Source organism: Pelodiscus sinensis, chromosome 3 (assembly GCF_052426305.1).
Source record: "Pelodiscus sinensis isolate ZL-2025 chromosome 3, ASM5242630v1, whole genome shotgun sequence".
Classification (NCBI taxonomy): Eukaryota; Metazoa; Chordata; order Testudines; family Trionychidae; genus Pelodiscus; species Pelodiscus sinensis.
The window spans coordinates 5,322,676-5,347,273 of record NC_143054.1 but is presented as its reverse complement, the minus strand read 5'-3'; the positions used below and the strand labels follow the sequence as shown (position 1 = coordinate 5,347,273).

The following is a 24,598-nucleotide window of genomic DNA, read 5'->3' as shown; positions in this document are numbered from 1 at the left end:
CCAAACCTTCAGAGCTAACGAGGAGGGTTTGGAATTAGACCCTGGATCTGCATTTCGCAAACTGTCTACGTTCTTACAACGATCTACTCCACACTTGCAGATCCAACACCTTTTGGATGTTTGAAATCCAGATCTCCTGGATCCAAAGTTCGTAGCTGGAGTTTAAGTTCCTCTGTTCCAGATTGTGTTTTAAAAGGTGTCTGCTGTATTGAAGAGTCATATAGGTACAGCTAAATGTGTAATACAAGGCCGGGCTGTTATGCCTTACTTAAACACAGAGTGGGGGGGCGGGTACATTTTGGGACACAGAATGGCCAGTTTCCAAGTAACTGTGGGTATGTCTGCGCTGGGGTCGGGAGGCAGAATTGTTAGCTTGTGCTAGCTTTGATTGAGCTGGTGCGCTAGAACAGAAGCGTGGCCATGATGGAGCGAGATTCGGGATGGGCTAGCCACTCCATGTATGAGCCCATCTGAGCCTCTACATCACGGGTGGTGCGTGAACACAACCCTCAGCCCCGCCCCTTCCACCTGAGGCCCCGCCCCTTCTGCAACCTTCCCGCCTCTGGAGCCAAACCTGGCCCTCGACCCAGGTTACCTCCCCCCAAACCTCTGAACATCCCGAGACCCCTTAGTCTCACTGTCCCAGTGGGCAGCAGAGCAGGAACCAGCAGAAAATGGAAGAGTATCTCCTCCCACTTAGGCATGCAGAAGTCAGTCCCGCCATAGAGGGGCCAGTAGGCCATGATGCATCAGTGGACCACTACAAAGATCCCAAAGTGGAGCTGGAAGATGTAAGCAAAGAGGGCATCTTGGCAGTGGGAGGGTGGGCAGTTTTGGGAAGGCATTGCCGTCCCTTCCCTATATTACCCGCCGCCCATGCTCTAGGTCAATGGTTCCCAAACTTTTTGGCATCATGCCCCTTTTTTGATTTTTGAGAATTGCTCACCCCCCCACCAAAAAAACAGCAAAACTTGTTGAGAATTTTTTTTTTTTTGCCTTTTAAGAGCAGAGAAGGCATTGCCCTTTTAAGGTGGCCATTTTGAAATCTGCCCCAGCCAGCCCGAGCGGACAAACAGACCAGGCTCTTTCTTGGGGGCGGGCTGGGTTGCCTCGTGCCCCCCCCCCAGAATTTCTTCACCCCCCCCGGGGGGCAGGCCCCCCTGTTTGGGGACCCATGCTCTAGGTTCATACATGTGTGACTAGCCCCGGTCTGGTGCTCAAGCCACCGTGTCTCCCCTAGGGATGTGAATGACTAGTTGACTATTCGATGAGCAAATGCTTATTGGATAGTCGACAGACTAGTCGACTAGTCGCTTCCCGCCCCCCTCGGTGCTTCTGTCAGAAAGAGGCAGCAAGGGGGGAGATGGGCGGTGCTTCAAAGCGGCAGCACCACATGGAGCCTGGGGCCAGACCACGTGCAGTCCAGGGCCAGCTGGAGACTGCTTGAGAGCCCCGCTGGTCCCGTGTTCCCCTAGGGGCTGTTGCTACACTTCAAAGGCAGAAGTGCCCTTATCGACTAGTTGAAAAGTCGATTGACTATTCGATTAGTGAAATAATCCAAATTGTACATCCCTAGTCTCCACCGCTGTTCTCGGTGCATCGGCGCTAGCGTGGGTATGTCTGTTGGAGATTAAATGGACGCCTTCCGGCGCTGGCATCCATGGACATACCCAGCGTGCCTATGATTGAAAATCCCAAGTCAATGGCACTCAAAGCCATCCCGGTATTGTGAGATGTCACCCGTGGCTTTCTCCTTCCCGCGGAGCGAGTGAACACGAGGAGGGCGGCGGGGTTCAGAGCCTCAGTCCGGGCCTGTTCTCTGAAGGGGCCGTGTGCGCCCAACGCCGAGTGAGCCCAGCGGGAGGCAAGAACGTGCCACACCTCAGAGGGGATGCGGTTCACCGGCCCTTTGGGCAGCGCTGGCCTGACACCGGCGTGCTGCGTGCTGCTGTGGGCTTCCTGGGAGGCACCGGTGGCCCTCCTCACCCAGTGGCTTCATTGGCGGGAGGGGGTGGGCCATCCGCACATTGCAGGATTTTGGGTGAAGACACACCCTGAATTGGGCGTGACAGAGATTTGCCCTCACCGCCCCAGTCTTATTACAGGCATCAACCTGTGTCCCCAGTCAGCTCTTAGTAGCATGTTCTGCTGCCGCAGTTCAGTCCCCCTCAGACAGCACCTCCTTCCTTTGATCCAGGGGTGGGCAATAATTTTTGCCCAGGGGCCACTTCACAAATTTTTGAAGTAGCCCCAGGTCACCGTGGAAGGGGCGGGGCTTAAACAGGAAGGAGCGGGGCTACCCCACCCCCTAGACCATGATTGGCCTGGGGGTGGGGGAGCCCCTTTGTCCCCCCTTCCCACTAGGCACCCATGGCCTGGAAGATGCTTGGCACGCTCCCCCGCCCTCATGTCAATCAGGGCCTGGGGGCAGGGGAGTGTGCGAAGCCTTCTCCAGCCCGGCAAGCAGTGCGTGGTGCTTCACAGCGCCATGTGCTCCTGGCACGGTGGGAGGCGGCTTCGCATGCTCCCCCGCCCCCAAGCCAATTGAGGCCTGGCGGTGGGGGAGCAGCAGGCGGGCCGGATCCTGCCCCCGGAAACCCTTTTGCCCACCGCTGCTTTAACCCCGGGCTTCTCCTGAGCACGGCGTCCCCTGTCCTGTGCCTCTTCCAAGCCGACAGGCTCCTAGTGAATTCAGCACACTGCCTTCTGCTGACCTAGGCCCACTCAGCAGTTCCCTCACAGATTCAAGATCCTGCTTGTCCTCCTCCCCCGCCACGTCTTCAATAACATCTCCGCAGAACAGGGCATCCTCAGCTTTTGCTCCCAGGCTGTGGAATTCTCGTCCTCGGGATATTCGCATGGCGCCAACGCTAGCGTTGTTTCGGCGTCAGGCTAACACCACCCTTTTTACCCGTGCTTTTATTAACATTTGAGTCCGTGTGTGTGTGTGTTCCTCCTCTCTATGGCTGTGTCTAGACTGGCAAGTTTTTCCTCAAAATCATCTGATTTTGCGGAAAAACTTGCCAGCTGTCTACACTGGCCGCTTGAATTTCTGCAAGAACACTGACGAGCTCATGTAAGATTGTCAGTGTTCTTGCGGAAATACTGTGCTGCTACCATTCGGGCAAAAGCCCCCTTGTGCAAATCATTTGCGCAAGAGGGCCAGTGTAGACAGCACAGATTTGTTTTCCGCAAAAAAGCCCCGATGGCTAAAATGGTGATCGGGGCTTTTTTGCGGAAAACCGCGTCTAGATTGGCCACGGACGCTTTTCCGCAAAAAGTGCTTTTGCGGAAAAGCATCCTGCCAATCTAGACGTGCTTTTCCGAAAATGCTTTTAATGGAAAACTTTTCCGTTAAAAGCATTTTTGGAAAATCATGCCAGTGTAGACGTCGCCTATATGTTTTTAGCTGGTTATGTCCCTCTGGGGTCTCCTATTTTAAATTCTCATATTTTAAATATATATATATATCTATATCTGTATTTTGTTTGTTAGTTTTTGTAAGCCGCCTTGAATATTTTAAATAGAAAGGTGGGGTAAACATATTTAAATAAATAAATGAATGAATGAATACAAAATAAATATCTCCCACGCCCAGGTGTATGGCACTCCACAAAGAATCCTCCAGAAAGAAAAGAGAGGAGAGGGGGCCATTAAAGTCAATATTTACTGTGTTTATTTGGATTGATAAAATAGCCCCCACTCAGTGCCCTGGATGGTCTTTTAATAATAATAAACAGACCCCCCCCCCCGGCCCGGTTACCAAACTGAATCACGCAGCGACAACACAAAAAAAAAAACAAAGATCAAGCGATCCGATCCAGCCACAAAATGGCCACCAAAGTCTCATGTCACCACAGCTTAGCCCTTCCCGTCCCCATCCCTTTATGGGCAAGGGGCAGCGAGGTGGGTCAAGAATGCGTGGTGAAGACTAACAGACTCAGATTGCAAGGGGCTGTCAGTGGTATCAAGGGGGGAAAGGAGCAAGTCTCTCTTGCCCAACATAAAACACAAGCTAAATAACTCAAAACACCACACAGCAAAATGTCCAGGGTTCGGTGTAGATCCCTCCTACCTCCTCCCCCGCCCTGTCCCCCGACTGACAGGCGACCAAAAATGCACCATCCTATTTCCTCCTGTCCCTTAAAAAAGCAGGCGAAATGACGCAATAACTCCTCCAGGATCAATTCTAATATTTGTAAAGTTGAAGTGTTTTGTTTTTTTCCTCGTGGTCTATGTGAAAGTTGATTGTTTTATATAGAGCATGCCCAGGACAAACTAACCTCCAGAAAAGCACATTTTGGCAGAGAACAGGCTGAGAACAAACTGAGGCGATGCCAATAAAAGTCTGCGTAATTCACATTGCGGCGCCAGGCTGAAGGGCTATTATGCACATGGGGTACACCGGTGAAAACCGCTGGGTAACTGTTAGCAGAGCTGAAGGGGCTGTGTGTGGAAAATGAGTCTGAATTAAAAGAGGGTGGCAAATCCTTGTGCACATTGCGGAAGAGAAAAGCAAAATTACTGGTATGCAGAGGATGGTCAATGAACTTGTGAGCGAGAGGGAATGCCTAACAAAGACAATTAAATGTGACATTACAGAGCCGGCTGAACCTCTGAGAAATGCACTTGCCCTCGCGTTTGCAGACTCCATCGTCTGGCTGGGTGTGGCTGTGCCCAGGGGCAGGAAAGGGGAAGTAGTCGGACCAGAACTCACTAGCTGCATCACACCTCCACTCCCCTTCAGTGGCTATTCCTATTCATGGGGCTGGACCAGGACTTTAGGGAGCCAATCTGCATTTTCTGACTCCCCTTAGGGTGGCCAGCGGCCTGCTTTTCGACTGGAAAATCCAGTCAAAAAGGGGGCCCCACATGTCGAGTCAACTCTCCTGACTGGACATCCAACATCCAGTTATTGTGGGTGGGGGAGGTTCTGAGTCATCATCCACACCAGTCCCTCCTCAGCCAGGGTCACCTCCTAGAGTTGCCAGATGGTTTAACCAAAAATACCAAACACCCCTTTTCCCCACAAAAATACCCACTGGGGAAAAAGAATTCTGTTGAGGAAAAAAAAAGGGGGGAGACCAAAGTTGTTGAGAAAAAAAAAGGATCCCATAAGAACATAAGAACGGCCGTACTGGGTCAGACCAAAGGTCCTTCTAGCCCAGTATCCTGTCTGCTGACAGTGGCCAGCACCAGGTGCCCCAGAGAGGGTGGACCGAAGACAATGATCAAGCGATTTGTCTCCTGCCATCTCTCTCCAGCCTCTGACAAACAGAGGCCAAGGACACCATTTTATCCCCTGGCTAATAGCCTTTTATGGACCTAACCTCCATGAAATTATCTAGCTTCTCTTTAAACTCTATTATAGTCCTAGCCTTCACAGCCTCCTCTGGCAAGGAGTTCCACAGGTTGACTACCCCGAGAGCTATTCAACAACAACAACAACAACAACAAAAAATGAGAAAAGAACCAGCGTGGTCTGTTTAAGAAAGGCTTTTGAGGCTCTCTTGTCTTCCTGCTACAGGCCAGACAGCTCCCTGTGGAACCAGGTAAGCACCTGGCATTTTTGCCTCCTGGCTGGGAAAATATCAGTAAATACCGGACATGTAGGTATCTGATATCTTCTGAATTTTTTACCAGATAGGAGGTGAAAATACCGGACTGTCCAGGTCAATACCGGACACCTGGCAACCCTACCTCCTACTTGCATTGGGCAGCTTCAACTCCCACCTTTGAGGGTGGGTCCCTCCCGACCCACACAGGAAAGGGGAGGAGAGATAGAGGGGAAAAGCAGCGAGTGACAGAGGAAGGGGAAAAGAGGAGCCAATGGGGGTTTCATACGGGATCAATCGGCAAAGGCTTCCCCAGCCGACAGATCCGTGTCTAGACTGCCACACTGTGCCGGATCAGCTGATCATTGGCACAGCACGGCGGCCATGTTTATTTTAATGAAGCGGGGATTATTTAAATCCCTGCTTCATTGACTATGTCGGGTAAACTAGTTTACATGGCTCCATCGACAGAGCCACATAGTTTAGACATGTAGTTTAGTGAAGGGCGGGAAGAAAAAACGCTGCCAATTAGTTGTCCTCTCTCTGATTTCTTGCCTCCTGTGGGATGCTCCTGGAGAAAGGACACCTGCCTACTTGGATTCCGGAGCTACATCTAGACTGCAAGCCTCTTTCGAAAGAGACTACAACCAGTTCAGGCAGTCTGGATGCTTTCTTTCGAAAAAGAACAGTTTGCATTATATAGCGCCTTTTTTCAAAAGAGCACTTTCGAAAAAAGGTGTTCTTTCTCATAAAACGAGGTTTTCCCCGGTCGAAAAAACTGCCACCTTCTTTTGATTTACTTTCGAAAGAACGCGGCAGCAGTCTAGACGCAGGGGAAGTTTTTTCAAGAACAGGCCACTGGTTTTCAAAAAAAACCCTGTACTCTAGACACACCCTGCCTGTGGTCCGATATTGCAATTCCCATATCCCTTGTAAGATGAAATTTGAAGATTCAGTTCCACTTTGTGATAAAGCATTGAGTGTTACGTGAGACCATAGTTTGATTGCTACACTGCTATCCTAGAATCGTCTCCTCAGTCCATTCACTCAGTCTGAAACCATGTGGCATATCTCAAAAGTCTTCCTTTGCATGGATATTCACGTTGCTTCTCAGCCGATCTTTAGTTGACTAGTCACATCTTCCTTCTTTTTTCCTCCCCTCTTGGCCTTTCTATCTACTTTTCCCAACAATTTATAACTGGTCCTTCCTACATTCCTTCTCTTACCACTCTCAGACTCTGCTTTCACTTACCTAGCACAGATTTCTCCCATTGTAACTAGAGAGAAATGCCTGGGGTAACTCGCTGGTTACTGCTGACAAACACTGATTGATTTTAGGTAATTGCACGAGTTAATTGTGATTAACCAACAGTCCTAAAAATAATTGCAGATTTAAGCACATTGTTAAACAATAGAATATCAAGTGAAATTGAATAGACTATCAAGTGAATATCAAATGAAATCTTCATATATATTGCATTCAGTGTTGTAACTGAAATCAAAGTGTCTATTATTTTTATTATATAAGAACATAAGTATGCCATATTGGGTCAGACCAAAGGTCCATCTAGCCCAGTATCCTGTCTTCTGACAGTGGCCAATGCTAGGTGCTCCCAGAGGGAATAAACAGAACATGGAATCATCAAATGACCCAGGCCGTCATCCATTCCCAGCGCTGGTAAACAGATATTACAAATATTTGCACTATAAAAATAATAAACAAAAATAGTATTTTAATTCACCTTATCTAAATACTGTAATGCAATCTTTTTCTTCTTAAAGCACAACTACGTAGAATGTTTTTGTGACATACCTGCACTCAAAACCAAAATATTGTAAAATTTCAGAGCCTGCAAGTCCACTCAGTTCTACTTCTTGTTCAGCTAATCACCAAGACAAACAAGTTTGTTTACATTTAGAGGGGAACACTGCTGCTTCTTATTTACAACATCATCTGAAAGTGAGAATATGCATTAGCATGACACTTTTGGAACTGGCATTTCAAGGTATTTATTTGCTATACATTTGTATGCCCCTTCAACCACCATTCCAGAGGCCGTGTTTCATAGAATCCTAGGGCTGGAAGAGATGTGAGGAGTCATCGAGTCCAGCCCCCTGCTCAAAGCAGGACCATCTCAAATAAATCATTCCAGCCAGGGCTTTGTCAAGCTGAGACTTAAAAACCTCTAGGGATGGAGATTCCACCCCCTCCCTAGGGAATCCATCCCAGTGCTTCACCACCCTCCTAGTGAAATAGTTTTTCCTAATCTCCAACCTAGACCTCTCCCACTGTAACTTGTTATGCCATCCATCACTACCATGAGCAGCCTTTCTCCATCCTCTTTGGAACCTCCCTTCAGGAAGTTGAAGGCTGCTATCAAATCCCCCCTCACTCTTCTCTTCTGCAGACTAAAAAAAATCCAAATCCCACAGTCTCTCCTCATAGGTCATGCGCTCCAGCCCCCTAATCATTTTGGTCGCCCTCTGCTAGACCTTCTCCAATGCGTCCACATCCTTTCTATAGTGGGGGGCCCAGAACTGGACACAATACTCCAGATGTGGCCTCACCAGAGCTGAATAAAGGGGAGTAATCACTTCTCTGGATCAGCTGGCAATGCTCCTCCTAATGCACCCTAATATGCCATTAGCCTTCTTCGCTCTAAGGGCGCCCTGTTGACTCATATCCAGCTTCTCATCCACTGTAATCCCCAGGTCCTTTTCTGCAGAACTGCTACATAGCCAGTCGGTCCCCAGCCTGTAACAATGCTTGGGATTCTTCCATCCCAAGTGCAGGTCTCCCCCTAGCTTAGGGTGCAATCCATTCCCTCATCTAGGTACTTAATAAAGATGTTGAACAAAACTAGCCCTAGAACCGATCCTTAGGGCACTCCGCTTGAAACCGACCCCCACCCACACATCGAGCTATTGATCACTACCCATTGGGCCCGACAATCTAGCCAGCTTTCTATCCACATCACAGTCCATTTATCCAATCCAGACTTCCTTAACTTGCTGGCAAGAGTATTGTGGGAGACCGTGTCAAAAGCTTTGCTAATATCAAGGTTTATCACATCCACTGACGTCCCCATGTCCACAGAGTCAGTTACCTCATCATAGAAGCTAATCAGGTTGGTCAGGCACGACTTTCCCTTTGTGAATCCATGTTGACTGTTCCTGATCACTTTCCCCTCTTCCAAGTGCTTCAGAATGGATTCCTTGAGGATCTCCTCCATGATTTTTCTGGGGACTGAAGTAACGCTAACTGGTCTGTAGTTCCCTGGATTGTCCTTCTTCCCTTTTTAAAGACGAGCACTAGATTCGCCTTTTTCCAGTCATCCAGGACCTCTCCCAATCTCCACAAGTTTTCAAAGATAATGGCCAAAGGCTCCGCAATGACATTTGCCCACTCCCTCAGTACCCTCGGATGCATTAAGTCCGGACCCATGGATTTGTGTTTGTTTAGCTTTTCTACATAGTTCTGAACTTGTTCTTTCCCCACCAAGGGCTGCCCACCTCCTTCCCACACCGTGTTGCCTAGTGCATTTGTCTGGGAGCTGACCTTGTCTGTGAAGACAGAGGCAAAGAAAGCATTGAGTACTTCAGCTTTTCCCACATCATCTGTCCCTAGGTTACCTCCCTCATCCAGTAAGGACCCCATAGCCTCCCTCATCACCCTCTTATTACTAAGATGGCTGCAGAAACCTCTCTTGTTATCCTTCACATCCCTTGCTAGCTGCAATTTCAATTGTGCTTTCGACTTCTTGATAGCTCCCCTGCATTCTCGAGCAATGTATTTATACTCCTCCCTAGTCATCTGTCCAAATTTCCACTTCTTGTAAGCTCCCTTTTTGTGTTTAAGCTTGCCACGGATTTTCCTGGTAAGCCAATCTGGTTGCCTGACACATTTGCGTTTCTTACTGCACATCGGGATGGTTCGTTCCTGTGCCTTCTGTAAGGCTTCTTTAAAATGCAGCCAGCTCTCCTGGACTCCTTTCCCCTTCATGTTAGCATCTCAGGGAATCCTGCCCATCAGTTCTCTGAGGGAGTCAAAGTCTGCTTTTCTGAAATCCAGGGTGTGTATTTTGCTGCTCTCCTTTCTTCCTTTGGTCAGGAATCTGAACTCGACCATCTCATGATTACTGCTGCCCAGGTTGTCACCCACCTCTACTTCCCCTACTAGTTCCTCCCTGTTTGTGAGCAGCAGGTCAAGCTGCGCATGGCTCCTGGTTGGTTCCTTCAGCACTGGTACCAAGAAGTTATCCCCAACATTCTCCAAAAACTTCCTGGATTGTCTGTGTCCTGCCCTATTGGTTTCCCAACAGATGTCAGGGTGATTAAAGTTCCCCATGAGAACCAGGGCCTGTGATCTGGAGGCTTCTCTTAGTTGTCTGAAGAAAACCTTGTCTACCTCATCTACCTGATCTGGTGGTCTATAGCAGACACCAACCACAACATCACCCCTGTTGCTCCTGCCTCTAAACTTAACGCAAAGATTCTCAACAGGCTTTTCTCTCTCCACACACTGGAGCTCTGAGCAATCATACTGCTCTCTTACATACAGAATAGTGATAGAAATGTAGCCGTGTTAGTCTGGGGTAGCTGAAGCAAAATGCAGGACAATGTAGCACTTTAAAGACTAACAAGATGGTTTATTAGATGATGAGCTTTCGTGGGCCAGACCCACTTCCTCAGATCAAATAGTGGAAGAAAGTAGTCACAACCATATATAGTGGTATAATTGTATCCTTTGGTATATATGGTTTTGACTACTTTCTTCCACTATTTGATCTGAGGAAGTGGGTCTGGCCCACGAAAGCTCATCACCTATTAAACCATCTTGTTAGTCTTTAAAGTGCTACATTGTCCTGCATTTTGCTCTTACATACAGTGCAACTCCTTCTCCTTTTCTCCCTTGCCTGTTCTTCCTGGACAGCTTATACCCTTCCATGACAGCACTCCAGTCATGTGAGTCATCCCACCAAGTCTCCGTTATTCAAATCAAATCATAGTTCTTTGACTGTACCAGGGCTTCTAGTTCTTCCTGTTTGTTTCCCAGGCTTCTTGCATTCATGTACAAACACCTTAGATAACTAGCAGATTGCCCTACCTTCTCCATTCGAATCAGGGGTCCTCCTTTGTTGCTCCTTCTTCCCTGTGTTTCTTCCTGGTATCCCACTTCTTCACTTACCTCAGGGCTTAGGCCCCCCGACGAACCTAGTTTAAAGCCCTCCTCACTAGGTTTGCAAGCCTGCCCGCGAAGATGCTCTTTCCTCTCTTTGTTAGTTGGATCCCATCTCTTCCTAGCAATCCTTGTGCCCGGAACAGAGTCCCATGATCGAAGAATCCAAAGCCCTTTCTCCGCGACACCACCTGTGCAACCACGCATTTACTTCCACGACTTGGCAATCCCTATCTGGACCTTTTCCTTCAACAGGGAGGATGGACGAGAACACCATTTGCGCTTCAAATTCCTCGATCCTTCTTCCCAGCGCTACATAATCTGCAATGATCCACTCAAGGTCATTCTTGGCCGTATCAATGCTGATGATGGTTATTAAAAATAATACATCAATTTAACTGGTGACTGAACTCCTTGGGGGAGAATTGTATGTCCCCTGCTCTGTTTTACCCATATTTTGTCATATATTTCATGTTCTAGCAGTCTCGGATGATGACCTACCACATGTTGTTCATTTTAAGAACACTTTCACTGCAGATCAGACAAAACACAAAGAAGGTACTGATGCAAGATTTCTTAAGATAGCTACAGTGCTCAGGCCAAGGTTTAAGAATCTGCAATGCTTCCCAAAATCTGTGAGGGACAGGGCATGGATCATTCGTTCAGAAGTTTTAAAAGAGCAACACTTTGACTATGTCTACATTGAGGGGGGGTTTGCTCTTCCACTTTTTTTTGCAGAAGAGCAAACGCGTTCTTTCGGGAGCCCCGTATTCCTCGTTCAATGAGGAATAAGAGCTCCTCCAAAAGAGGAGGCTTTTCTGAAATTTGGCCCAGTGTACATGGGCCAAATTTCAGAAAAATCTCTTCCAAAAAACGAAGTGAACATAAGAACATAAGAACGGCCGTACTGGGTCAGACCAAAGGTCCATCTAGCCCAGTATCCTGTCTACCGACAGTGGCCAGCACCAGATGCCCCAGAGAGAGTGGACCAAAGACAATGATCAGCGATTTGTCTCCTGCAATTTGCGTAGCTTTTTCCGATAGAACCCTGCCATGTAGACATAGTCTCTGATGTGGAAACTCCAGAACCTGAACCACCAAAAAAGAAAATCAATTTTCTGCTGGTGGCATCTGACTCAGCTAATGGAAATGAACATGCATCGGTCCAGTCTGCTTTGGATTGTTATCAAGCAGAGTCTGTCATCGGCATGGATGCACGTTCCTAGGAATGGTGGCGGAAGCATCAAGGGACATATGATTCTTTAGCACCTCTGGCTCAGAAATATCTTGCAACAACAGCCAGGTGAATGCCTGTTCTCACTTTCAGGTGATATTGTAAACAAAGATGCGAGCAGCATTAGGTCCTGCAAATGTAAACAAACTTATTTGTCTGAGCAACTGACTGAACAAGAAATAGAACTGAGGGGCTTAAAGGCTCTAAAATGTTTACGTTGTTATGAACGCGGGTTTTTTGGACATAATCTTACATTTGTAAGTTCAATGTTCATGATAAAGTGATTGCACCACAGTAGTTGGTATGAGATGAACTGAAAAAATGTTTTTGTTGGGTTTATTTTACAGTGAAAAATACCGGTCCTCAAAAATATAAAGTGAGCATTGGTGCACTTTTTATTCAGTGTTGTAACTGAAATGAATATATCTGAAAATTTAGAAAAGATCCAAAATATTTAAATGAATGGTATTCTATTGTGGTTTCACAGTGCGATGAATCGCACAATTAATTATGATTATTTTTTTAATCACATGATTAAATCACAATTAATTTGACACCCCTAATTATGTTACATGGTAATATGCGTTCATAGTGAATATACATCAGACATTAGGCACTGTAGAACATTGGTAAGGGAAGCCAATGGATAGAAGGAAAAATCTATTGGCGGCAGAGATAAGGGCAATAAGGAGCCCTTTCAAAATATCCGGAACAGAAAGAATTCTGGCATTGGTACTGGCCCATGACTAGCTAGATATGGTAGAACTATAATTAATCATGCAGAATGGCAGAAGTGTTTACTACATATTTCTACATAGCGCGGGAAGTAGGGTGTGAAGCATCCCCAGGTTTTGCACCCAGTTTCCCTTAGCCCGGGTGCCGTCTCTGCTGCTGACCCACCTGCGGCTTCACCAACTCATGGTCCCAGCCTTCAGGTGGCCCCCCACAGGGTCCCTCTGGGATCCTTTGCTACCACCTGCTGGCCTCTGCTGGCCCTTGAGGTCCCTTCGCCAGTCAGCCCTGCACCTGTGGGATCCTCAGCCCACCAGTGCTACCGGATACAGTATCCAGGCCACTGACTGGAGGTTCTGCTGCAGCCCAGGGTCCCACTGCCAGCTGAGGGTTCAGCAGTTGACCCCAGCTGTGGTACCTCTGTGAGCGGCGAGGGTCTAGGTTGCCAACTCTCCTGAACTGGATACCATTGTCATGAACAGCATCCCATTGGGAAGAGCCGTCAACTGTCGGAGGGGCACGAACATGTGTAAATCAACAAGCCCACCCTAAACATTGTTCTAGCACCATTGTATTTCTATTCTGTAGCTGGGGGGAAGACACCGAGGAAGTAGTCTCATCACATGGTGCTAACAGTCTTTCTAGTCCACTAGTATCTCTGGAAGATGTTCCACAAAAGCCACTAGAGTTATACATTCTTAAATCAGGGAATCCAGACAACTTGCATCCAGAAGTTTCAGAAGAGCTGCTGGGGGAGTTTTCTGGATTGTCAGAGTTGCTTTTCAGTAAAATTGGGAGCATTACAAAAGTTCCAGAAGCCTGGAAGGAAGCTAATTTCGTGACAATTTTTACAAAAAGTAAATGGGATGACCCTGGTAATTATAGACCTGCCAACCTGATAACCATCCCGAGTAAGACAATAGAATGGCTGATATGGGACTCACTTAAAGAATTACAAGCGGACACCATAACAAATGCACATCAACATGAGTTTATGGAAACTAAATCCTGTCAAACTAACTCGATATCTTTTTTGGATGAAATTCCAAGTTTGGTCAGTAAAGGTAACACAGCTAACTTAATAGATTTTGAGGTCTGTAAGGAGGTTGCCTTGGTGCGGCATGACATTTTGATTAAAACATTGGTGCAATATACAATTAATTCTGCACACATTAAATAGACTAAAAACTGGCTACTTCGTAAGTCTCAAATTACAACGATGGAATCTCAAATCGGAGAAGAGAGGTTATTTTACCTCTATCGTTGGCACTGGTGGAATCGGTGTGCTGCTGGAATCCTGTGTCCAGTTCTGGGGCCCACAGTGCAAGAAGGACGTTGATAGAGTGACGAAGGTTCAGAGCAGAGCCATGTGGCAGCTTAAAGGATTAGAAAGCCTGCCAACTAGGGTCATAAACTCATGGCGCTCCTGTGTTAAGCTTAACAATGGAAAGGTTAAAGGAATGACTTGATCCCAGGCTATGGATATCTACATAGGGAACAAATGTGTAAGAATTGGCTCCTCAAGGGTACGTCTACACAGCAGGGCTGTGAATTAAGCTACGCAACTTGAGCTACGTCAATGGCATAGCTGAAGGCAAAATAGCTTAATTCGGCTTTTGGCGCTGTCTACACAGCAGGAAGTTGAAGGAAGAACATTCTTCCTCTGACTTCCCTTACTCCTCGTGAGATGAGGGTTACAAGGAGTCGGAGTAAGAAGTCCTCCTACTTGATTGCTCGACATTATTTCGAAATAAAGACGTGTAGTGTAGACGTGGACTATGTTATTTCAGAATAACATCCATTATTCCAAAATAACGCTGCTGTGCAGACGTACCCCAAGAGAGCAGAGAAAGCTACAACACAGTCCAATGCCTGGAAGTGGAAGCGAGACAAATTCAGACTGGAAATAATTTGTCATAGTGAAGAGGATTAGCCATTGGATCAATTTCATAGAATCATAGGGTATGTTTACATTTGCCCCTTAGTTCGAACTAGGGAGGCAAATGAAGCATACCGAAGTTGCTAATGAAGCACGGGATTTAAATATCCCGCGCTTGATTAGCATATTCGTGTCCGGTTGCCATTTTAAAATGCCAGTAGCCCGAATTAACTCGCCGTGTGTAGATGCGGTAGTCTGATCCACAACCCTTCCCTCGAATTAACGGTTACTCCTCATGCAACTTCTATATGCTTCATTTGCCTCCCTAGTTTGAACTAGCGGGCAAGTGTAGACATACCCATAGAGTCCTAGGGTTGGAAGAGACCTCAGAAAGTCATTGAGTCCAACCCCATGCTACAAGAAGGACCAAACCCAACTAAATCATCCCAGCCAGGGCTTTGTCAAGCCAGGACTTAAAAACGTCTGCTAATGGAGAATCCACCACCTCCCTAGGGAACCCATCCCAGGGCTTCCTCACCCTCCGAGAGAAATAGTTTTTCCTAATATCCAATCTAGACCTCCCTCACTGCAACTTGAGACCATTGCTCCTTGTTCTGCCATCTGCCACCACTGAGAACAGCCTCTCTCCATCCTCTTTGGAACCCCCTCTTTAGGGATTTGAAGGCTGCTCTCAAATTTCATCTCACTTGCCTCTTCTCTAGACTAAATAAGCCCAAATCCCTCAGCCCCCCTCATACATTATGCACTCCAGCCCCCTAATCATTTTTGTTGCCCTCTGCTGGACTGTCTCCAATGTGACCACATCCTTTCTGTAATGGGGGCCCCCAGAACTGGAGTCAATATTCCAAATACGGCCTCATCAATGCCAAATAAAGGAGGATAATCACTTCCCCAAATCTCTGCCCGAGGGCTGGGGTAGATTCTCTATCACTTGCAACTTTTAAACCAAGACTGGATGTTATTCTAAAAAATAAAATCTATTTTGGGCCATGAGTTCTTTGGCCCATGATATAGAGGAAGGCAGGCTAGATGATCACTAGATGAACCTACATGGTGGTCACTGGAACTTCATACAGTAGCACAAGTTTTAAAATCTTCTTCTGGTTAGTTAAGCCAACTTTCCTGGGTGAGATTCTCAAAACTCCCAGGCTACGTCTATATTGGCAAGATTTTGCGCAAATACACTTCAACACAAGAGTTTTTGCATTAGAGTATTTGAGTAAGAGAGCGTCTACACTGGCATGTGCCTTTGCGCAAGAGATGTGCTTTTGCACAAGAGCATCCATGTCAGTGTAGATGCTCTCTTGCGCAAGAAAGCTCCGATGGCCATTTTAAACATCGGGCTTTCTTGCACAAGAAATTGATGTTGCCTGTCTACACTGGCCTCTTGTGCAAGAACAGTTGCGCAAGAGGGCTTATCCCTGAGCAGGAGCGTCAGAGTATTTGCGCAAGAAGCACTGATTTTATACATTAGAACATCAGTGTTCTTGCGCAAGTAGTCGCGGCCAGTGTAGACGGGTGGCAAGATTTTGCACAAAAGCAGATGCTTTTGTGCAAAATCTTGCCAATGTAGACGTAGCCTCAGTGTGGCCCTAACGCTGTTCCCTCTACTTAACTAAATGACATCAGTAGGAGCAGTTAGTCCATGAGTGAGCACTTTTGAAAACGCCACCCCGCAAGCCACACAGGTCGGCCTGGTGAGTTGATGAGTATCCCTGTGAGATACCGCGCACCTTCAACTTCCACTCTGTATCTCATGAGCTGCACAGAGTAACTCACAAGAAGGGCTCAGCATCTCTCAGCATGAAGCTCCTATCTGTATATATCTGGTAACTTACATTGCCCCGTTCACTGTAGTCTCTGAGCACTACTGCCATTTTCACAGCCAGGGGGAAGAGATGAGGGGATTTGCCCAAGTCACTCAGGAAGTCTGTTGCAGAGGAGGGAACAGCTATTGTGCTAGAAAGATCTCATGCCTGCATTACACCTACCCTCTTGGATTAGCGCGTGCCGACTTTTTAACTGTAATTCTGGATTTTTAGAGCCGATTGATTTACCAGTCTGAAATGGGTGCTCTCACAAGCGAATGCAGTCATCACCGGTATCAATAGACAACAAGGGTAAACAATCAAGAAAGGAAAATACAGTCTACCAGAAACAGCATCCTGACAGGGAGACCTGTCACACTGTGGAAAGGACCTCCCGAGCAAGAAGTAGAAGCACATTCCAACCTGAATGGACAATAATTCCCTAGCATATAATAGGGAACAGCCCTGTATTAGGTACGGGAGGGACAGTGTGTGAAATTTACCTCAGGGCAGCAGAGTTGCACAAAGCCTTCCTGCCACCTAAGGTCCCTTTTAGTCCCTAGGGGACCTCTGCACCCTGAACAACCTCTCTAAATGACCTCATTGGTTTCCATTCTCCAATTTCAATGAACGACCAAAGTCGGGGTGAGACATAATAGGAATCTAGCTAAGCCTCAGGGACTAGTGGAATTAACTCTTGAAAGATCAACATTTCCTGGAGAGACCCAAACCAATTTACTTTTTCTTAAACAAAAAAGAGAAAGGCCCAAAGCACAATGCAAAGGAAAAACCACATGTCTGGAAAAGTGTTTTGTCTACATCTGCTCTGCTTTGCATGCATTAAGCAATTCCATGTAAGGTTATCGCTGCTCTAACACAAGTGAGTTATCAAAGGACAGATCAAAAGCTAACAATATTTGTAGTCAAGTATCAGAGGGGGAGCCGTGTTAGTCTGAATCTGCAAAAGCGGCGAGGAGTCCTGTGGCACCTTATAGACTAACTGAAGTGTTGGTGAATATTTGTAGTGGGTCCCCGTGCCTAGTGTTGGCCTGTTGAGGAAACGTGGACAAGGTTTTTTGAAAAGGATACGCACACAGTTCCGTCAATAATCTAACAACTTGGTTATTTTCTGTAAATAATTGTAATGTACTCACCGTATCATATTCCCTAAATACTTACTGTGGTGTCTGTCCCTTTAAAACTGAAAAAGATGCCTATCAAGTTGATGCTCTATTTCCTTTTTTCACATTAATTCTCTTGAAGACTGTTCTAAAGAAATGGGAAGATACAAAACATTCTCTCAGGTGAACTGGACACCACAGTAAGTATTTAGAATGTGACATGAGCCGCTCCATCAAGTACCACATGATGGAGCTGCCCGCTTTACTGTGACGTGCTGCTTTTTGGTTACAAGACATCAGCTCTCCAAAACTTCAGCCTGAACCCCGTCCCCATTTTTTCCCCACGTGACATTCACCCATGGAAAGTCCTAAAGTCCTTCTATGAAATCTGTAAGGCCAGTCCGAACCAGGCCTGGTGTCTGTTTTTCATTTGATCCTGGAAGCTTTCTCTTTCATTGATACGTTTTCCTTTTCTCTGCTACGGAGCCTGCCTTCCTTCTCCGTCTTCGAGTTCTATTCGCGTCTGGCGTGAAAGAATACAATTCGCAAACAGTAAGGAAGTTATGGGACACAGTTTTGTGCAGGGGCGTCAACCTTTTCACCTGACAATATACCGACAATAATGAAACATTTTACTGACAATAATTAATAGTGCATCACAACAGCCCTCTGAGGTAGCTGGATACCTGTGATACTGATGTCTCTGAGGGCTAATTTCTGAGGTGACCTCACCTTCCATAGGCACTCAACACCTTAGAGCTGTGGTATCCAACCAGTTCTGAAGCAAACTAGCCACATTCAACTGGCCAAATACTCACATGGTTCAAGCCAACTAGCCACATTCAGCCGGCTAAATAGCCACATGTGGCTAGTGGCTAGCGTGTTGGACAGCATGGCCTTGGAGGAAAACTCATCTCCTTGTGAGATTTGGCCCTAAGTGACTTACTCATGACCACATGGTGAGGCACAGAAAGGAGTCCTGGATTTTGTGTGGTATTTCAATTACTTATGTTAAGTTATACGTCTGCAAGCACTGAATATTGACCTCTCTCTGCTCTCTCTCAGTGGGGGTTTTATGCTCTTGTGACACTGAAATCTGTAACAGTACAGTCATATCTTCAGAGCAAAAAGGGGATCAAACTGAAACCCTGAAATCCATCCTCCTCCTTGAACCTGCTCATAAATATGGTTTGGTTCTGAGTTGGACCCAAAAAAGAGGCCTATTTTCCTCATCTGAGTCCACATAGGCGTTGTGAGAAAAGCTGACGTGGTGAGTTTTCCACTATTCAAGGCAGGAAATCTTGTGAGATCAGTTGACCTCATGGACATTTTGCCACTTAGGGAACAATAGCTCATCAGAACAAGTCACCAGTGTGTGGCATTTGTCCAGCCTGATTCTAGCATTAGTCTAGACCCATGGGCTACATCTACACTGGCATGATTTTCCAGAAATGCTTTTAACGGAAGTGTTCCGTTAAAAGCATTTTCGGAAAAGCGCGTCTATATTAGCAGGACACTTTTCCGCAAAAGCACTTTTTGTGGAAAAGCGTCTGTGGCCAATCTAGACGCGGTTTTCCGCAAAAAAGCCCGGATCGTCATTTTCGTGATTGGGGCTTTTTTGCGGAAAACACTACTGTGCTGTCTACACTGGCCCTTTTCCGGAACAGTTTTCCGGAAAAAGACTTTTGCCCGAACGGGAGCAGCATAGTTTTTCTGGAAAAGCACTGATGATTTTACATTAGATCGTCAGTGCTTTTCCGGAAATTCAAGCGGCCAGTTGTAGCCAGACACGAACCCCATCTTGTTTCCCCCTCCCCCACCCCCAGAGAGCAAGAGAAAGGCAGTTAGCCTTTGATGCCCTGGGAATGCAGGTGTGCTGCCTGTCCCTGACTCTACCATAAACAGAAACCAGACAGTAAATGGGCTAGCTGATGACCCGGGGCCTCCCGTCGCCCTGATGGCTAGTACCAGTAATTGACACGCCTGCACTGTCCCAGGAGAGGAATCTTCGCCCATCACATACCAGAGGTGCCCATTGTCTGCATTTTCCCAGGTGTGAATTATGCTTTGCACCCTTCATGGGAAACTTGGCATTCAAAGTCATTTTTCCTAATTGGCCACTTGAGACCAGGAAGAAGCCTACGTGACCCAAGGGGTATAAAGAGGGGTTTAGTAGCCCACCCCATTGGAGCTCCAATCATCTATACCTGCTGGCAGGTATTGATTGTCTCCCGAGGTCTGTGGGATGCCCAACCTCATCCTACTTCTTCCCGAGGGATTGAGAGAAAGACGCTGGCCATGCCAAGTCTGGAACGCAGGGATGAGAATATATACCTGCTATGTGTCTATTTGCATGCATTTAATAAGAGCTCAGAGAACCAAAGGGGTTTCATGGTACCTATAAGTGACTTATAAGTGTAATTTATGTCCTGTCCTTTGTAGTGACTCTGTTATCTGTAACACAGTAGTAGCATTTAACAACTCAGTTTACCCTGTAACAATAAAATAGTAACTGTTTAAGCTTTAACCTGACTCCTTCAGTTGCTGTAACAGAACCAAGCACAATTTTAAAAGAACTTCAGCCGGTCATAACGGACAGATATAGGGAGAGCTTGGGCGTTTTGGATCGTGTCGCTTCCAGGGAACAGATCCGTTGGGGCACCTCTCAGCCTCCCCAGGCTGCCCGCTGCAAAGGGATTTCTGTATCCTAGCAGCTAAAATCTGAGGTGTTATAAGCTCTCCCTGTAAACTTATTGGGGCGCTCGTCAACCTCCTCCAGGTTGCCCGCTGCAAGGGACCCCGGTCTCAGCAGTTGAAGTCTCGGGTGTATAACACACACACCACTCACTGCCCTGACCGTCGGTTGGCAGAACTGGGGCACCCGTCAACCTCCTCCAGGTTGCCCGCTGCAAGGGACCCTGGTCTCAGCAGTTGAAGTCTCGGGTGTATAACACACACGCACACACTGCCCTGACCGTCGGCTGACACCAGTGTAGACAGCTGGCAAGTTTTTCCGGAAAAGCGGCTGATTTTCCAGAATAACTTGCCAGTGTAGTCCCAGCCATGGTGTCCAATCAGTTCTGAAGCAGTACACACAATAGTGGCGAACTAGCCACATTACTCTGAAAATGTAAATAATATAGTGGCTACTGCCATAGCCAACTAGTCACAATCAACCAGCCAAATAGCCATATATAGCTAGGGGCTAGCATGTTGGACACCATGCATCTAGACCTGAATCTGAACCTGGTCTCTTGGGTTATGTCTAAACTACATGCCTCTGCCGACAGAGGCATGTAAATTAGACATACCGACATAGTCAATGAAGCGAGGATTTAAATATCCCCTGCATCATTAAAATAAAAATGGCCACCGTGTTGTGCCGGCTCTGCTGATTGTCGGCACAACGTGGCAGTCAAGACACAGATCGGTGGACAATGTCGACCGATCCCGTATGCCTCATGAAATGACGTTTACAGGATCGATTGACAACAGCTTTCCCTGTCGACCGATCCGCGTCTTGACTGCCACGTTGTGCCGCCAACCAGCTGAGCCGGTACAACACGGTGGCCATTTTTATTTTAATGAAGTGGGGGATATTTAAATCCCTGCTTCATTGACTATGTCGGTATATCTAATTTACATGCCTCTGTCAGCAGAGACATGTAGTCTAGACATACCCTTGGACCACAACTACTAAAGAATACGAGATTCCTAGCTGTGACTTCCGTATGACTCTCTCTCCTTGTCGGTTCTAACTTGTGTGCAAAAGTTGCAGCATGGTCAGCACAATCCCAAGCCTGCAAAAGGTGTGTGGGGGGGTGTCTGTGACGTGCTCATTCTAAGCCCATTGCTAGGGGTGGTTCTCTAGATAGACGGGTGGAATTTGTGGCATCAAAAAAAGATGGCGCTAGAGAGAGCCATTGAAGTCCTGGCTGCTCTGAAGTCAATGGCAAAACTCGCATTGACTTTAATAAGGACGTTACCCAGCAGATGTAGCAGCTCCCTAGGGATTCACCCCTGAGAAGGTGCCAAAGCCACCGGCAAGCAGAGGCCAAAGGGAGGTCCTACCCCAAAGAGTGAGATCTAGGGCGCATTCGAGAAGCCAGATCCTGTCTTTGGGTCAGGCACCGATACATTCAGCGTCAGCCTGTAACACCAAAAATATCAGCCAGAGCTGCAGAAGTCCGCTCTGGTTCTGAACTTTTCCAAAATCAGATGGGACATAGGGCAGGATTCCCCCTTCCCCCCCCCCACACCCCATCAGGCCAAAGACCCATCACATCCCATGGCCTGAAGTCCCGGTGCCACCTCTCAATTTGTAAGTGGAATCAGGAACCAGGAGCAGAGGGAAGTGGGTCGCATTGGAAAACTGAAGTGTGCGCAAGCTGGCAGGAGTGTAAACGGAGTGACTCTGGTGCAACCCTAACATTCTAGCATAACTCTTAGATCTCTCAGCAGCCAGAAACCCTCTCCCTTCCCTGGGACTATGGCCATCAACCTGCCCCTGACAAGTTCATCATCCCGACGTAATATAGGCCAGGGAATCACTTCTAGTCTCCTAAAGACTCGAGTGTTAGCACCATGCCAACAGTCCGGGTGTGATACCAGCAAACCAGATAAGAACCGTCTGCTAAATACACAACCGAGACCTGCAATGGCAGCGAGAAAAAACCTGTTATACAGGAAGCCTCCAATTTTTTTCAGAAAACTCCACATTTAAATTTGAGATGAGCTGCAGAGGCGAAGTGCACATCACTCCTCCAGATCAGGCTTCGGCGAGGATTTGGATTCGGGATCGAAGCAGATGAGGGTTCCCTCTCTACTTTAAATAGATCATTAATCAAACCCGACTTTATAAGCAACTGAGCCGGGAGTCTCCACCAAGCTCCCTGAAAGCATCAGAGAGGAAGCCAAAGATACTTATTGAAGCCGCTTGTCATTGGGAGCAGGGTGGACAGCAGGGACAGACTCCCCCATTCCCGTTTTTTTTCCACTCCTGCCTGAGGGGTAACTGGCCAGACCTTTTCGAAGGAACCAGTCCAGGCTGCTGTGAGCATCTGCTCTGGGATGGGGATATACAATACGAGGCCATTTCCACCCTGCACCCATGGATCTAGCATGCTGCTTCGTAGAGCTTCCAGCCACTCAGCTTGGGGATGTTTGAATTCGCCCTCCGGGCCCCAGCACGGCGGTACCTCTGCATAGTAAGTTAATCTTTTCTCCCTCACAAGAACTCACTCTCAGCATGGAATGCAGCTCCTGGTATTCAGTTCCCGGCTGCATTCATTTCACAGCACCCTGTACAGAAGGAACGCATGGGACCCATAGGGGGGTATGGCTGAACTGGCAGGGGAATGGCCGTGCAGCTGAGGATCCATATCTGCAGCAGGTGTGAGTCAGAGTAGCTCCATTGTGTTCAGCGGAGCTACCCCAATCTTCATCAGTTGAGGGTCCGGCCTTCCGTCTTTTGCTGAGTCGGAAACCGCGTGACAGAAGCAACCCTGGCACCTTTCTTTCCCCCGGTGTGAAACCTGCTGAGTTGGGTCTGTCTAACCTCTTGGCGGGGAAGTAGGCAAACACGTCAGGGCCAGTGGCTGATTGCTCAAGGGTGATGGGGAGGAGGAACTCGTTCCTGCACCGTGGGCTCTCTGCATCATTTCCTGACACTACTGGCCACCATTTTGGTTTCTTTATGAGATCAAAAAACAACCAACCAACCTGCGTCTCAGGTAGAGTTGTGTGTGTAAGGAGGCAAGAGATGCCACACCAGATTAAACCAGTGTAGTCCACATAGCCCCCAAACCAGGGCATGTGACAGAGGCCTGAACAGACATTTCAGAGGAAGCCCCTAGTGGATAATTATGGAATAACCTACCCTTAGGGGGAGCTCTTTTCTATACCCAATCAGGGGGTGGTTGGTTTATGTCCTAAACTAGGAAGGTCGATATCCTTCCTAAAACATTTTTTTAACAGTCCAATGCACTTTGGATGCTCTCACTGCCCATACAAATGCCTATCCTTTTTTAGAATCCGAGCAAGCTCTTGGTCTCAACAAAATCCTGAGGCAATGAGTTCCACAGGTTAGATATGTATTGTGTAAAAAAGAAATTTCTTTTATTACTTTTCATCATCTTGCCCTTCAGTTTCCTTTAACATAGAGAGAACTTTTCCTGGGTGTCTGGCTGGTGAGTCTTGCCCACATGCTCAGGGTTCAGCTGATCGCTGTATTTGGGGTCAGGAAGGAATTTTCCTCCAGGGTAGATTGGCAGAGGCCTTGGAGGTTTTTCACCTTCCTCTGTAGCATGGGGCACAGATCACTTGCTGGAGGATTCTCTGTATCTTGGGGTCTTTAAACCTTTTGAGGACTTCAATATCTGAGATATAGGTGAGAGGATTATTCTAGGAAGAGGTGGGTGAGATTCTGTGGCCTGCATTGTGCAAGGGGTCAGACTAGATGATCATAACGGTCCCTTCTGACCTTAAAGTCCATGAGTCTAGACAGAGGTTTCACTTTTGAAATACCCATTTTCGAAAGAACGCAGTGACACGATTATACAAATGAAGCACGGGATATTTAAATCCCCGCTTCATTTGCACTTTCGATGTGTCTAATTTACATCCCTCTTTCGAAAGTGGGATGTAGTCTAGACATGCCCTTAGAGAGTGACTTACGCCCTGAAGAGTCCCTTCCAAAATATTGGTTATCATCAATTGTGAGAACTCTGGAGAGCTTCCTCAAACCACCCTACCCTTTTCAATCTTGCCTCCTAGGAAGCTGGTCCACAGCTCTGTGTCTTTGGGTGATTAACTTTGAACAGGTGGGTTTGAAAATGCTGGCCAAAGTGCTGTGCCCAAAGTCACCCAGCAAGGCTTCAGCAGAGCTAGAAAAAACCACCAGCCCCGCTATCAACTTTCGACCTGTCAGGGTGGTAATAAACTCCCTAGGGAGATTGTGGAATCTCCATCCCTGGAGATATTTAAGAGCAGGTCCCACAGGCATCTATCAGGGATCTCTATGATGAGTGGTCCTGCTGTGAGGGCAGGGGACTGGACTTGATGACCTCTC

At 47.2% G+C, this 24,598-nt stretch overlaps 1 protein-coding gene across 1 annotated transcript in view; it reads right to left on the bottom strand.

Moving 5' to 3' along the window:
- XKR6 (XK related 6) overlaps positions 1-24,598 on the bottom strand; it is a 271,546-nt gene that overhangs the window by 10,545 nt on the left and 236,403 nt on the right. The window lies entirely within an intron of this gene.